This window comes from Rhinatrema bivittatum, chromosome 1, assembly GCF_901001135.1.
Source record: "Rhinatrema bivittatum chromosome 1, aRhiBiv1.1, whole genome shotgun sequence".
Classification (NCBI taxonomy): Eukaryota; Metazoa; Chordata; class Amphibia; order Gymnophiona; family Rhinatrematidae; genus Rhinatrema; species Rhinatrema bivittatum.
In genome coordinates, this window is record NC_042615.1 from 754618839 (window position 1) to 754630787 (window position 11949).

Below are 11949 nucleotides of genomic sequence, written 5' to 3' on the forward strand. Positions count from 1 at the left end.
GTGACAGGGGCTGGCCAAAGGCACGGATACCCTGTCACATGGTAAGGGCAAAGGGGCATCGGCGCCATTTTTTTTTTTTAGAACAGCTGATGCCTGGGAACGGGAAATCTCTCCTTGAGGCCCCCCTGGATCTCTCCCCGAGGCCCCCCTGGGCCACCAGGTAATTTTAAAAGGTTTTGGGGGGGTCGGGAGGGTGGGGTCGATTTAAAGGGTCGGGTGGGGTTTTTTTTTTTTAGCGGCGCGGGCCTCCCTAAAAAAAAAATTAGCGATGTGAATTGGAATCGGAAACGATTCCAATTCACATATCTTAACGATCAGATTTCCCCCCCCCCCCAGCCGAATCTGATCGTTAAGACGATCTGGCACACGATTCACATCTCTAGTGTTTATATATATTACAAACAAAAAAACAAAAAAAAGGTAGCCAGAAGCTAGAAATAAGCTAGGAGCGGTGTATACCTAAGTAAAAAGGTTGAAAAGTTCAGTTCAGTTATTCACCTTGGAAAGGTGTTGAGGTAGTGTGATTTGTTTGATTAGGTACCAACATTTGTTAATCAAGAGAGCAGTGAGTCACTCTGGCTGACTAACTGAAGTTAGACTGTTTGTATTTCCCAACCCTCCCACCCCTCGCCCACCCACCCCTAGCTCATCCTTTAATTTATAGGCAGGTGCCACTTAAAAAAAAGAAAAAACAAAACACCTTATTGAGAGTTTGATCATTCCCCTGTAGGCCACTACCAGACATATAGTGAATTCACTAATACATTTAAAGGACGTTAATTAGACACATTCCTACTCCCATAGCAACCTAAAACTTAACTAGGAACTGAACGAATTTGAGATGAAGGCAGCAGTCCAGCAGCAAGAGGGGGGCCTCCCAGTCTTCTGCATAGAGTGTCACATGTATGATTTTTTACCCGCCGGTGAGAAATTGTACATGTGCATGCGATGCAAAGAGCTCCTGGCTCTCAGAGAACGAGTCCGATCTCTGGAGGCTAGAGTGGCAGACCTGGAGGAGCTGAGGCAGACAGAGAGGTATATAGATGAGACCTTCAGGGACATAGCAGCCAAGTCCCAACTTCAGACTGGCAGCCCTGGTGCTGCCTTGGAGGAAGAAGGTCTCATGATCAGAGAGCCTCAACCTGGTGCAGCAGGAAAGGATCCTGTAGCAAGGACCTGCTCTCCAGGTGGTGCGCTGTCCTTTCGCACCGAGGATATCTCCCCAAGGCCTACTGCCCAGGAGGGAAGGGTTAGGTCGGCCGTCATAGTTGGTGATTTGATTATTAGGAATGTAGACAGCCGGGTGGCTGGTGGGCGTGAAGATTGCCTGGTAACATGCCTACCTAGTGCGAAGGTGGCGGATCTCACGCGTCACCTAGATAGGATTTTAGACAGTGCTGGGGAGTAGCCGGCTGTTGGGGTACATGTGGGCACCAACAACAAAGGAAAATGTGGGAGGGAGGTTCTGGAAGCCAAATTTAGGCTCTTAGGTAGAAAGCTTAAATCCAGAACTTCCAGGGTAAAATTCTCTGAAATGCTCCCTGTTACACGCGCAGGTCCCCAGAGGCAGGCAGAGCTCTGGAGTCTCAATGTGTGGATGAGACGATGGTGCGATGAAGAGGGATTCAGTTTTGTAAGGAACTGGGGAACCTTTTAGGGAAGGGGGAGTCTCATCTGAAGGGATGGGCTTCACTTTAACCAAGGTGGAACCAGACTGCTGGCGCTAACCTTTAAAAAGGAGATAGAGCAGCTTTTAAACTAGAACAAGGGGGAAAGCCGACAGTCGCTCAGCAGCACATGGTTCGGAGAGAGGTATCTTCAAAGGATACTAATGATGCATTAGAATTACCGCATCCCGACAGTGAGGTTCCAATAATAAGAAAAGTAGTCCAAGTGCCTGTAACTAAAAACTCACCTGAGCTAAAAGATTCTAACTTATCCCTATCAAATAAAAAGCAGAATGAAAATACAAACAAAAAACAAACTTTGAAATGTTTGTATGCTAATGCCAGAAGTCTAAGAAGTAAGATGGGATGATTAGAATGTATAGCTGTGAATGATGATATTGACTTAATTGGTGTTGTGTCCGTCGGTTCCCGACGCCCTCTCTCCGCCCTCCTTACCTCTTTGGCGACTCCCTCTTCGCCCGCAGGAAGATTGGCTGCTGCGGCGTCCTTCTGCCGAAGTCCTCCGGCGTTCCCGGACCGGCTAGACGCTGCAATCCACCATGTTTCCTGGAGGCCTAGGGGCGCGCGCACGGCGTGGCCCCGACTGAAGTACTGGTGATGGCGCGAACGTCAAGGGCGTCCCCCTGAGATGACGTCACCCGCGATGGATATATAAGGTCTTAGAATTTGCTAACAGATCGAGTTAGCAAGGAATGGAATGGAATGGAATGGACTCGGTTCGGATTCCAAGCTACTCTGCCTCCTTGGACTTATCAGGGGTACCCGCTCCTCGGGGGCCTCACTCTCTCCTTTGTTTTTCAGGTGACAGTCTGGAACCGGTACTCACTCCTCGAGGGCCCTTGTTCCCAGACTTGCTCTGTATTCTCTTCTGCCTGGAAGTCATCACTGCCAACTACATCAGTGAATACCATCGCTCTCTCAGAGCTTTCCCTGGTACCAGGTACTCGCTCCTCAAGGGCCTATTCATTCCAGCTCCTGGACTTCTATGAGACCATTGTGTAAGTGTTCTATCAAGGTTCCTCAACTCTGCATACCCTGCCTACTCACCATATTCAGTTTATCAACAGCTCAGCCATCCAGGTATCACTGTTCCAGTACCTGAGGGACTACAGCCCTGCCGGGCACTCCAGCTCACTACTGCCACCTCTGGTGGTTTTTTTATATGGATTAATAAAAGATCTAGTGTGTTCTGTCTCCAAACTCTGAACCTGACCAATGGTCCCTCTCGGGATCTTCGCCCGGGGGCGTGGTCATCTGCCACCGGCCCAAGGATCCACCCACAAATATCCCTATCTGTTTGCTAACTCCTAACAGATTGCTAACTCCCTAACAATTGGCATCTCAGAGACATGGTGGAAGGAGGATAACAAATGGGACAGTGCTATACCGGGGTACAAATTATATCACAATGACAGAGAGGAGCACCTGGGAGGCAGTGTAGCGCTTTATGTCCGGGATGGCATACAGTCCAACAGGATAAACATCCTGCATGAGACTAAATGCACAATTGAATCTTTATGGGTAGAAATCCCTTGTGTGTTGGGAAAGACTATAGTGATAGGGGTATACTACCATCCACCTGGTCAAGATGGTGAGACAGACAGTGAAATGCTAAGAGAAATTAGGAAAGCTAATTTCCCGTTGAAGCTGTACTCCTGTTTGCGGTCGCCTTGGGGTTCCCCGATCGAGGAAAGGCAGGATGCTGATTTGGTATGTAATATAAATCACGGGAAATTGAAATGCTTGTGCTGTAAATAAAGCTTTATTCAGTTCCTCAATCGGGGAACCCCAAGGCGACCGCAAACAGGAGCACAGCCTCAATGGGAAAGACCCTGAGCCACTCATCAGTGTTACAGGCGAGGTTCTTGTTCCCCGCTGGAGAGCCCCGATCTGTTACAGGGCTAAGTAAACAAGTGTGCGTGTGAAGATGAGCCAGCACCTGGGTCTGGGAACCTTCCTGTCCAGGGTAGAGCTGCTGGCCAGGCAGCCCTCCTCCTGTTGAGTCAGGTCCCAGGCACAGACAAGCTACTCTCCCCCACAACCAACTGCTTAAGCCCTGCTGGTACTGTTCTTCACTTGATAAACAAGTTTGCAAAGTTCACCAAAAGGTTATACACAGTGTTTGTCCTGAGAGCATTCTTGATCCCATTGTATTACATTGCTCTCAGGATAAATCACATACTGCTTCTTCATAATGTATTTTTCTAACATTTAATAAAGCAGAATACTTATTCTTAATTCTATAATAGAGATGACATATACACACAAATAGTATTAGTATTAAAACTATTAAAATGGGATGGATCACCCAGTTTAAGAAGTTAGTAGCTTTTGGTGAAGCACCAGCGAAAATGTCCCACTAACTATGGGCAGTAATGGCTTGGGCTTCACGAGCTAATATGGATTGATTAATCAGGCTAACATGATGTTGCAATGTCATGTTAAAGCGATCAAATGAAGCATTCTCATTACAGAGAAGCAGATCTAATAATCAGGTCGATACAGTAACGTTGAGTTAAAGATTCCCGGTCTGTAACGTGCTGGGAGCGCACAATACAGACGAGTAAGGCCATCCAGCGATACAGTCTCCAGTTTCACGCGTCCTTAGCGCTTCCTAAACCCTTTCCTAAACCCTTTCCGCACCCAGCATGTAAATGAACAAAAAAGCTGTATAATGAAGGAATTAGCTATTCCCCTGCGATACTGTAACGGGCGCTGATATTATCTCCTCCGTAACCCGCTGTTCTGCCGCGGCCTTAACCTGCTAGTTTACCGCCTCCCCCTAGTAGGAGTTAGTGTAGTGTAGTGTAGTGTAAAAACATTGCTTACCCGCCCTGGTCCCATCCGGTCTCCTGCAGCCCCGTCTGGTCCCCTCCTCCCGAAGCAAAAAAAAAACAAACGAAAAAGTAGCAAGGCTCGGGCCTGCTATGGTAAGTGTAAAAAGTGTAAAAAGTGTTAAAAACAAAAAACCTGTGTGTTATATAAAAAAATAAAACAATTTTAAATACCTGTCGGAGGGCCGTGGGTCCAGGCGGCCGGTGGGCGGCGGGCAGCCATCAGCGGCATCCGGTAGTCCCTTCTCCCTTCCTCCCTCCCTCCCCTGCCTGGATGAGCGCCAAAATCGCACGGGCGGGTCGGCAGCGGGGGGGCGGCAGCAGGATCCGGGAGTGGCGGGTAGGCAGCAGTGGGGTCCGGGGGGGCAGCGGCAGCGGGGTCCGGGGGGGCAGCGGCAGCAGGATCCAGGGGCGGCAGCGAGATCCGGGGAGCGAGTAGCGGCAGCGTGTTCGATCGGGCAGGCAGGTAGGTGGCAAAATAAAGATGGCCGCCTGCACGGGAAAATCGTGCAATTGGCCGCTGAAGACGTGACGTCACACCCCGTGACGCCAAACGTCGTGACGTCACGTCTTCAGCGGCCAATTGCACGATTTTCCCGTGCAGGCGGCCATCTTTATTTTGCCACCTACCTGCCTGCCCGATCGAACACGCTGCCGCTACTCGCTCCCCGGATCTCGCTGCCGCCCCTGGATCCTGCTGCCGCTGCCCCCCCGGACCCCGCTGCCGCTGCCCCCCCCGGACCCCGCTGCTGCCTACCCGCCACTCCCGGATCCTGCTGCCGCCCCCCTGCTGCCGACCCGCCCGTGCGATTTTGGCGCTCATCCAGGCAGGGGAGGGAGGGAGGAAGGGAGAAGGGACTACCGGATGCCGCTGATGGCTGCCCGCCGCCCACCGGCCGCCTGGACCCACGGCCCTCCGACAGGTATTTAAAATTGTTTTATTTTTTTATATAACACACAGGTTTTTTGTTTTTTACACTTTTTACACTTTTTTACACTTCCTGGTGCCTGTCATTTCAAATGTCATTTGAAATGACAGGTACCAGCGCACCCAGGTTACTGTATAGGCGCTGTTACAGCGCCTATACAGTAAAATGGGTTGCGCGGGCATAACCCTTCCCTAACGCTTCACAGCCGCGGCATGCATTTGCATGCGATTAGAGGAGAGTATCGGGGAGTTAGTGAAGAGAACTGTGCGTGCGGGGAGGAAGGGTGCGCCTGACACTGCCGCACTGTTTTTACCGCGGCCTTACTGTATCGAGCCGACAGTAAAATGGGTTGCGCGGGCATAACCCTTCCCTAACGCTTCACAGCCGCGGCATGCATTTGCATGCGATTAGAGGAGAATATCGGGGAGTTAGTGAAGAGAACTGTGCGTGCGGGGAGGAAGGGTGCGCCTGACACTGCCGCACTGTTTTTACCGCGGCCTTACTGTATCGAGCCGAATGTTTGCCTGCAATGTACAAAGTACCTTAACTAAAGAGGAATATTAGTCTATTGCTCTCTCTCTCTCTCTCCTCTTTCTTGCTGTCTCCCCTATACACTCAAAAGCTTGTGAAAACAAGAGCTTCCCTCCCTCTGAGTTCTTATCAGTTTTCAGAAACAGCTGTGCAGCCTTCAAACTAGTCTGTGTCTGGGTGAAAACTCTGAATCCATTTGGCCTCTCCAACATATTCCACCCCTGGATTCAGAGTCTTCACACCGACACCTGCTGGATGAAAATTTTCCTAATCCATAATTATATTGGTGTCAGCATTAGTCAGAACAATGTATATTAATTGTTGGATATATATACATGCATTAAACACTAGTCCCCTTAGGACTAGCAAATATAAAAGACTAGGGCTACTATCATATTTGCAAGAAAAGCTGAGCCCATTAACTCACTGCTCCCTCTGTGCAGTTGGTCATAATATCCTTATCAAGAATACCTAAGCCCCATCTAAGCTGCATGGCCCTGGAGTTTAACTGACACAGAGATCTGCCCAATTTAAAACATTAGCAAGGCGTGCCTCTGGCCTGTCAGGAGTGTCCACAGTGATTGGTCTCAGTATCTTCTGTCATCCGTTGCGATCTCCATGCTGCTTGCTGTATGTGGTTGGCCTCTCTGACTTCTGGGGGACACCCAGCTCATCAGGATAGATATATAGGCCAACATTCATTGATTATCCAGTTCAGGCCTACTGTGCTCAGTATAGCCTGCGTCCACATGTGCAGTTATTTGGGTGCCTCTCTACCCCTCGATGAAGAATTATCTCAGGTCTTTGCTCAACGGCCTCTCCCACTGGCAGCATACAGCCTGCTAATCTCCTTATCTTTTAGGTATCTGGAACAGTTAAACTCAGGTGTAGTACATACTCCCCCACCACTGGTGGTGCACAAAATAACAACAACAAAAACAACAAATTCCTATTTCAAAAATCTATTCTAGTTCTTTCTACAAAAAAAAAAATTACATTCTGAACCATTAACACAGAGAAGAGCAACTATGGAGCAATAAAACTGCATCAATTCAGACTGATTCATTAATGTGAGAATCAAAATAGTAGCATCTGCAAGTAACAGTGTGACTAGGTATTAGCTAAGTGTATCATAGTCATATTTCATCATGATAATCAGTTATTATATTTCAAAGAGATATACATATTGCTTAAAAACAGTACATGAGAAGACAAGAACATGCCATACTGGGTCAGACCAAGGGTCCATCAAGCCCAGCATCCTGTTTACAAAAGTGGCCAATCCAGGCCATAAGTACCTGGCAAGTACCCAAAAACTAAGTCTATTCCATGTTTCTGTTGCTAGTAATAGCAGTGGCTATTTTCTAAGTCAACTTAATTAATAGCAGGTAATGGACTTCTCCTCCAAGAACTTATCCAATCCTTTTTTAAACACAGCTATACTAACTGCACTAACCACATCCTCTGGCAACAAATTCCAGAGTTTAATTGTGCGTTGAGTGAAAAAGAACTTTCTCCGATTAGTTTTAAATGTGTCACATGCTAACTTCATGGAGTGCCCCCTAGTCTTTCTATTATCCAAAAGAGTAAATAACTGATTCACATTAACCCGTTCTAGATCTCTCATGATTTTAAACACCTCTATCATATCCCCCCTCAGCCATCTCTTCTCCAAGCTGAAAAGTCCTAACCTCTTTAGTCTTTCCTCATAGGGGAATTTTCTCCGATTAGTCTTAAATGTGCTACTTGCTAACTTCATGGAATGCCCCCTAGTCCTTCTATTATTCGAAAGTGTAAATAACCGAGTCCCATCTACTCGTTCAAGACCTCTCATAATATTAAAGACCTCTATCATATCCCCCCTCAGCCGTCTCTTCTCCAAGCTGAACAGCCCTAACCTCTTCAGCCTTTCCTCATAGGGGAGCTGTTCCATCCCCTTTATCATTTTGGTTGCCCTTCTCTGTACCTTCTCCATCGCAACATTATCTTTTTTGAGATGCGGCGACCAGAATTGTACACAGTATTCAAGGTGCGGTCTCACCATGGAGCGATACAGAGGCATTATGACACTTTCTGTTCTATTCACCATTCCCTTTCTAATAATTCCCAACATTTTGTTTGCTTTTTTGAGTGCCACAGCACACTGAACCAACAATTTCAATGTGTTATCCACTATGACGCCTAGATCTCTTTCAGTGTCTAAGTAATGCCACCCCCATGGAATAAGGAAATTCTGAGCAGTTCATAAAATGAAATTTGCAAGATATCTTCTGTGGCAAAGGGTGAGATGATTTTAAGTTATGAGGTCAATGACAAATGATGTGTACAATTCTCACGGCACAGCACTCTGGAAGCTATCTCGAAGTACAGCCTCTGCACTCTCATCACTAATTCAGATGTTTGTGTTTTTGGACTAATACCTGATATGAGATAAATAAAAACTGAAATTAAGTAAATAAGAAACTCTAGAATAAACATCAAAAACTTCTTGTATGTAATAATCCCTATATATACTATTCATATGGATATCCAATATTGTTTTATCATAGTTCAAAGAAACAGCTACATAATGTCTAATCCCTTCTTTGTTTCCCCACTTTCCTATAAAGTAACACAATATTCAGACAAAAGCAACCCAGATGCTCATTCATTCATTCATTCATTCATTCAAACTGTACATAAACCCCAAAAAGTGGAAGAAGGAAAAGGGGAAGAAAAAGAAAAAAAAAAAAACAACAACAATACACACCACACTATACCTCCTTGCTTGCAAGTTCATGGATTGGGAAAAGGAGGAAGAAAAAAAAATATCATCCCTTAGCATATTATAATCTAGAACATTATTTAAAACATTTTGTCCATAAAACTTTAGCAGTGTCTGCTTCACTTAAATGACGTCAGAAGCTATTGTTTATTCATTGCACTTTCCTATAGTCAGTAAACTCTGTCTTCATATGTACACTAGGGATGTGAATCGGGCTTCGGACGATTGAAAATATCGTTGATATTTTCAAAATCGTCAGAAGTCGGGGGCTCCCCAAAACGATAAGAAAACCCCACGATATTGATCGTGGGGGTTCCCTTATCGTCTTGGGGAAGGGCGGGAAAAACGTCACACAAAAATAACCCCTAAACCCACCCCGACCCTTTAAAAGTAACCCCTTAACTTCCCCCACCCTCCCGACCCCCCAAAAAACTTTTTACAGGTACCTGGTGGCCCAGTGGGGGTCCAGGGAGGGATCGCCCGCGATCTCCCGCTCCGGGCCATCCTCCCCCTCCCAGGCCGTCGGCTGCCACTAATCAAAATGGCGCCGATGGCCCTTTGCCCTTACCATGTGACAGGGTATCCGTGCCATTGGCCGGATCCTGTCACATGGTAGGAGCACTGGATGGCCAGCGCCATCTTGTGCTCCTACCATGTGACAGGGGCTGACCAATGGTACCGGTAGCCCCTGTGACATAGTAAGGGCAAAGGCTATCGGCGCCATTTTGATTACTGGCAGCCGATGGCCCGAGTGCAGGAGATCGCTCCTGGACCCCCGCTGGACCACCAGGGCTTTTGGCAAGTCTTGGGGGACCCTCCTGACCCCCACAGAATTTGCCAAAAGTCCAGCGGGGGTCCGGGAGCAACCTCCTGCACTCGGACCGTCGGCTGCCAGTATTCAAAATGGCGCCGATAGCCTTTGCCCTTACTATGTCACAGAGGCTACCGGTGCCATTGGTCAGCCCCTGTCACATGGTAGGAGCACAAGATGGTATCAGCCATCCAGTGCTCCTACCATGTGACAGGATCCGGCCAATGGCACGGATACCCTGTCACATGGTAAGGGCAAAGGGCCATCGACGCCATTTTGATTAGTGGCAGCCGACGGCCCAGGAGCGGGAGGACGGCCCGGAGCGGGAGATGGTGGGAGATCGCTCCCAGGACCCCCACTGGACCACCAGGTACCTGTAAAATGTTTTTGGGGGGGTCGGGAGGGTGGGGGAAGCTAAGGGGTTACTTTTAAAGGGTCGGGGTGGGTTTTTTGTTTATCGGCTCAGGTGCAGCCGATAAACAACATCACGATTGGGCCCGATTGAAAAAAACCCACATGTGAATCGGAACCGGAATCGGAACCGATTCCGGTTCCGATTCACATCTCTAATGTACACAATATAACACGTACAACATATAATGGCACACAAAAGGAACACATAATGACAGAGAACCACAAACACCGAACATTAGAGCTCAAAAGGTAGGCCTTTTAAAAGCAAAAAACCAAAAATCTTTGGATCCAGAATTAAGCAAAAAATCAGAATTTTTAAAACAGATCTGTTCAAAAAACAAAACAAAATCTAGGAGAGAGAAAAAAACTCAGCTTTTACACTTTGTCCTGCACAGCAGCTTTTATTCTTGTGAATCTGTAAATAAAAAAAAAAAAAAAAATTCACATACAAAGAGAGGTTAATTTTAATCTTTTAAATCACATTACAAGGTATTAAATAGCTAGCTATAAATAACTGAGCTACACCATTAAAGTAGAAAACCACTATTTTGATTAACTTCTAACTAAAAGATTCTGATTGCTTAATCACAGAAATCAGAATTGTTTACATTCCTTCAATCTTGGTCATGCGAGATAGAAGGAAGAGAGGAGAAAGAAAACAAGTTTATAAGATAGATCTCTCCCTGCTTCTACAAAATCTTTTTGCTAAACCTATAGCTGCACAATTAAAATATTGAAAACTTTAAATTAGGTTATCAGCTGAGGCCAGATACCCCACTGTTTAAGTAAGTATTGGGTGTGCCACATAGAGAGTAGAAGGAATGGGGTCAGCCACCCCCAACTTAGGGGCCGATGCAATAAATTTTGCGGAAAGGGGGCGCCATGCAATATGCAAACTAGGGGGTCGCGCTAGCAAGGAGGCGCGGCGGCTGCCGGTTATGAAGACCGACGCCAGTAAACTCGGCATCGGTTTTCATAACCGGCTGTCTGCCAGTAATGAAAACGGATGCCGAGATTATCAGCGTCCGTTTTCATTACTGGTAGACGGCTGGTTATGAAAGCTGACGCCGAGTTTACCAGCGTCGGTCTTCATAACTTGGCGGTCTGCTGTTTTGTTTTTTTTAATTGAAGAAGTACCGAAAAGCAGTTTTTTCTGCTTTTCTGTACTTCTTCTACGTGCGCTCAGCTATTAACGCCTGCTCCAGGCAGGCGTTAATAGCTGAGCGGAGTGAATGAGTAATAGCCTCATTCACATGCATTTGCATGCGAAGAGCGCTAACTCATTCACTCCGCGTCGGATGCGCGTTAAATAGGCGCTAATCCCCCTACTGCATTAGGGGATGGATTAGCGCCTATTTAACCCTGCATCTGACAGCGGGAATTGCATCGGCCCCTTAATTGCATCGGCCCCTTAATCTACAGGCCTGCTGGGAGAGGGAGGTAAATACTGACTGTGAAATCCAGGGTTTGTGACAATTTTTTGCTGTATTTCCTAACAAATGCCATAAAACTTCTGACTAAGTGCAGGCCTTCCCCTTAACGTCCTGTCACAGATGCATGCAGTGGCGACATTCTCACTCCCCCTCTCTTCTGGATCATTTGTTCCCCTGTTCCCAGTGGTCTTTATATTACCTTCTTTTTCATTCTTATAATCAGAGGGGAATTTGGGTTTACGGTGTTCCCAAAGGATTTCTAACTCTTCATCTTTATCAAGTAACTGTTTATTTAGTCGGTATTTTCAGACTTTAAAGCTTCATTCTGATTACTAACAATTTTTAGTTTTTCAATTAAATCAGTCCCACACAATTCATAGCTTTGTTTATCTTCTGCAACTGGGCAGAAAATAAATTCTCCTGTTTTAACCAATTCCAGGTTTCTTGTCTCCACTTATCTGTCAATATCTTAAGGCGTTGTGACCGAGCACTTGTAATATTTAACAGTAGCCATATTAAGGCTGTGCTCTGCTTACTCTTATTTT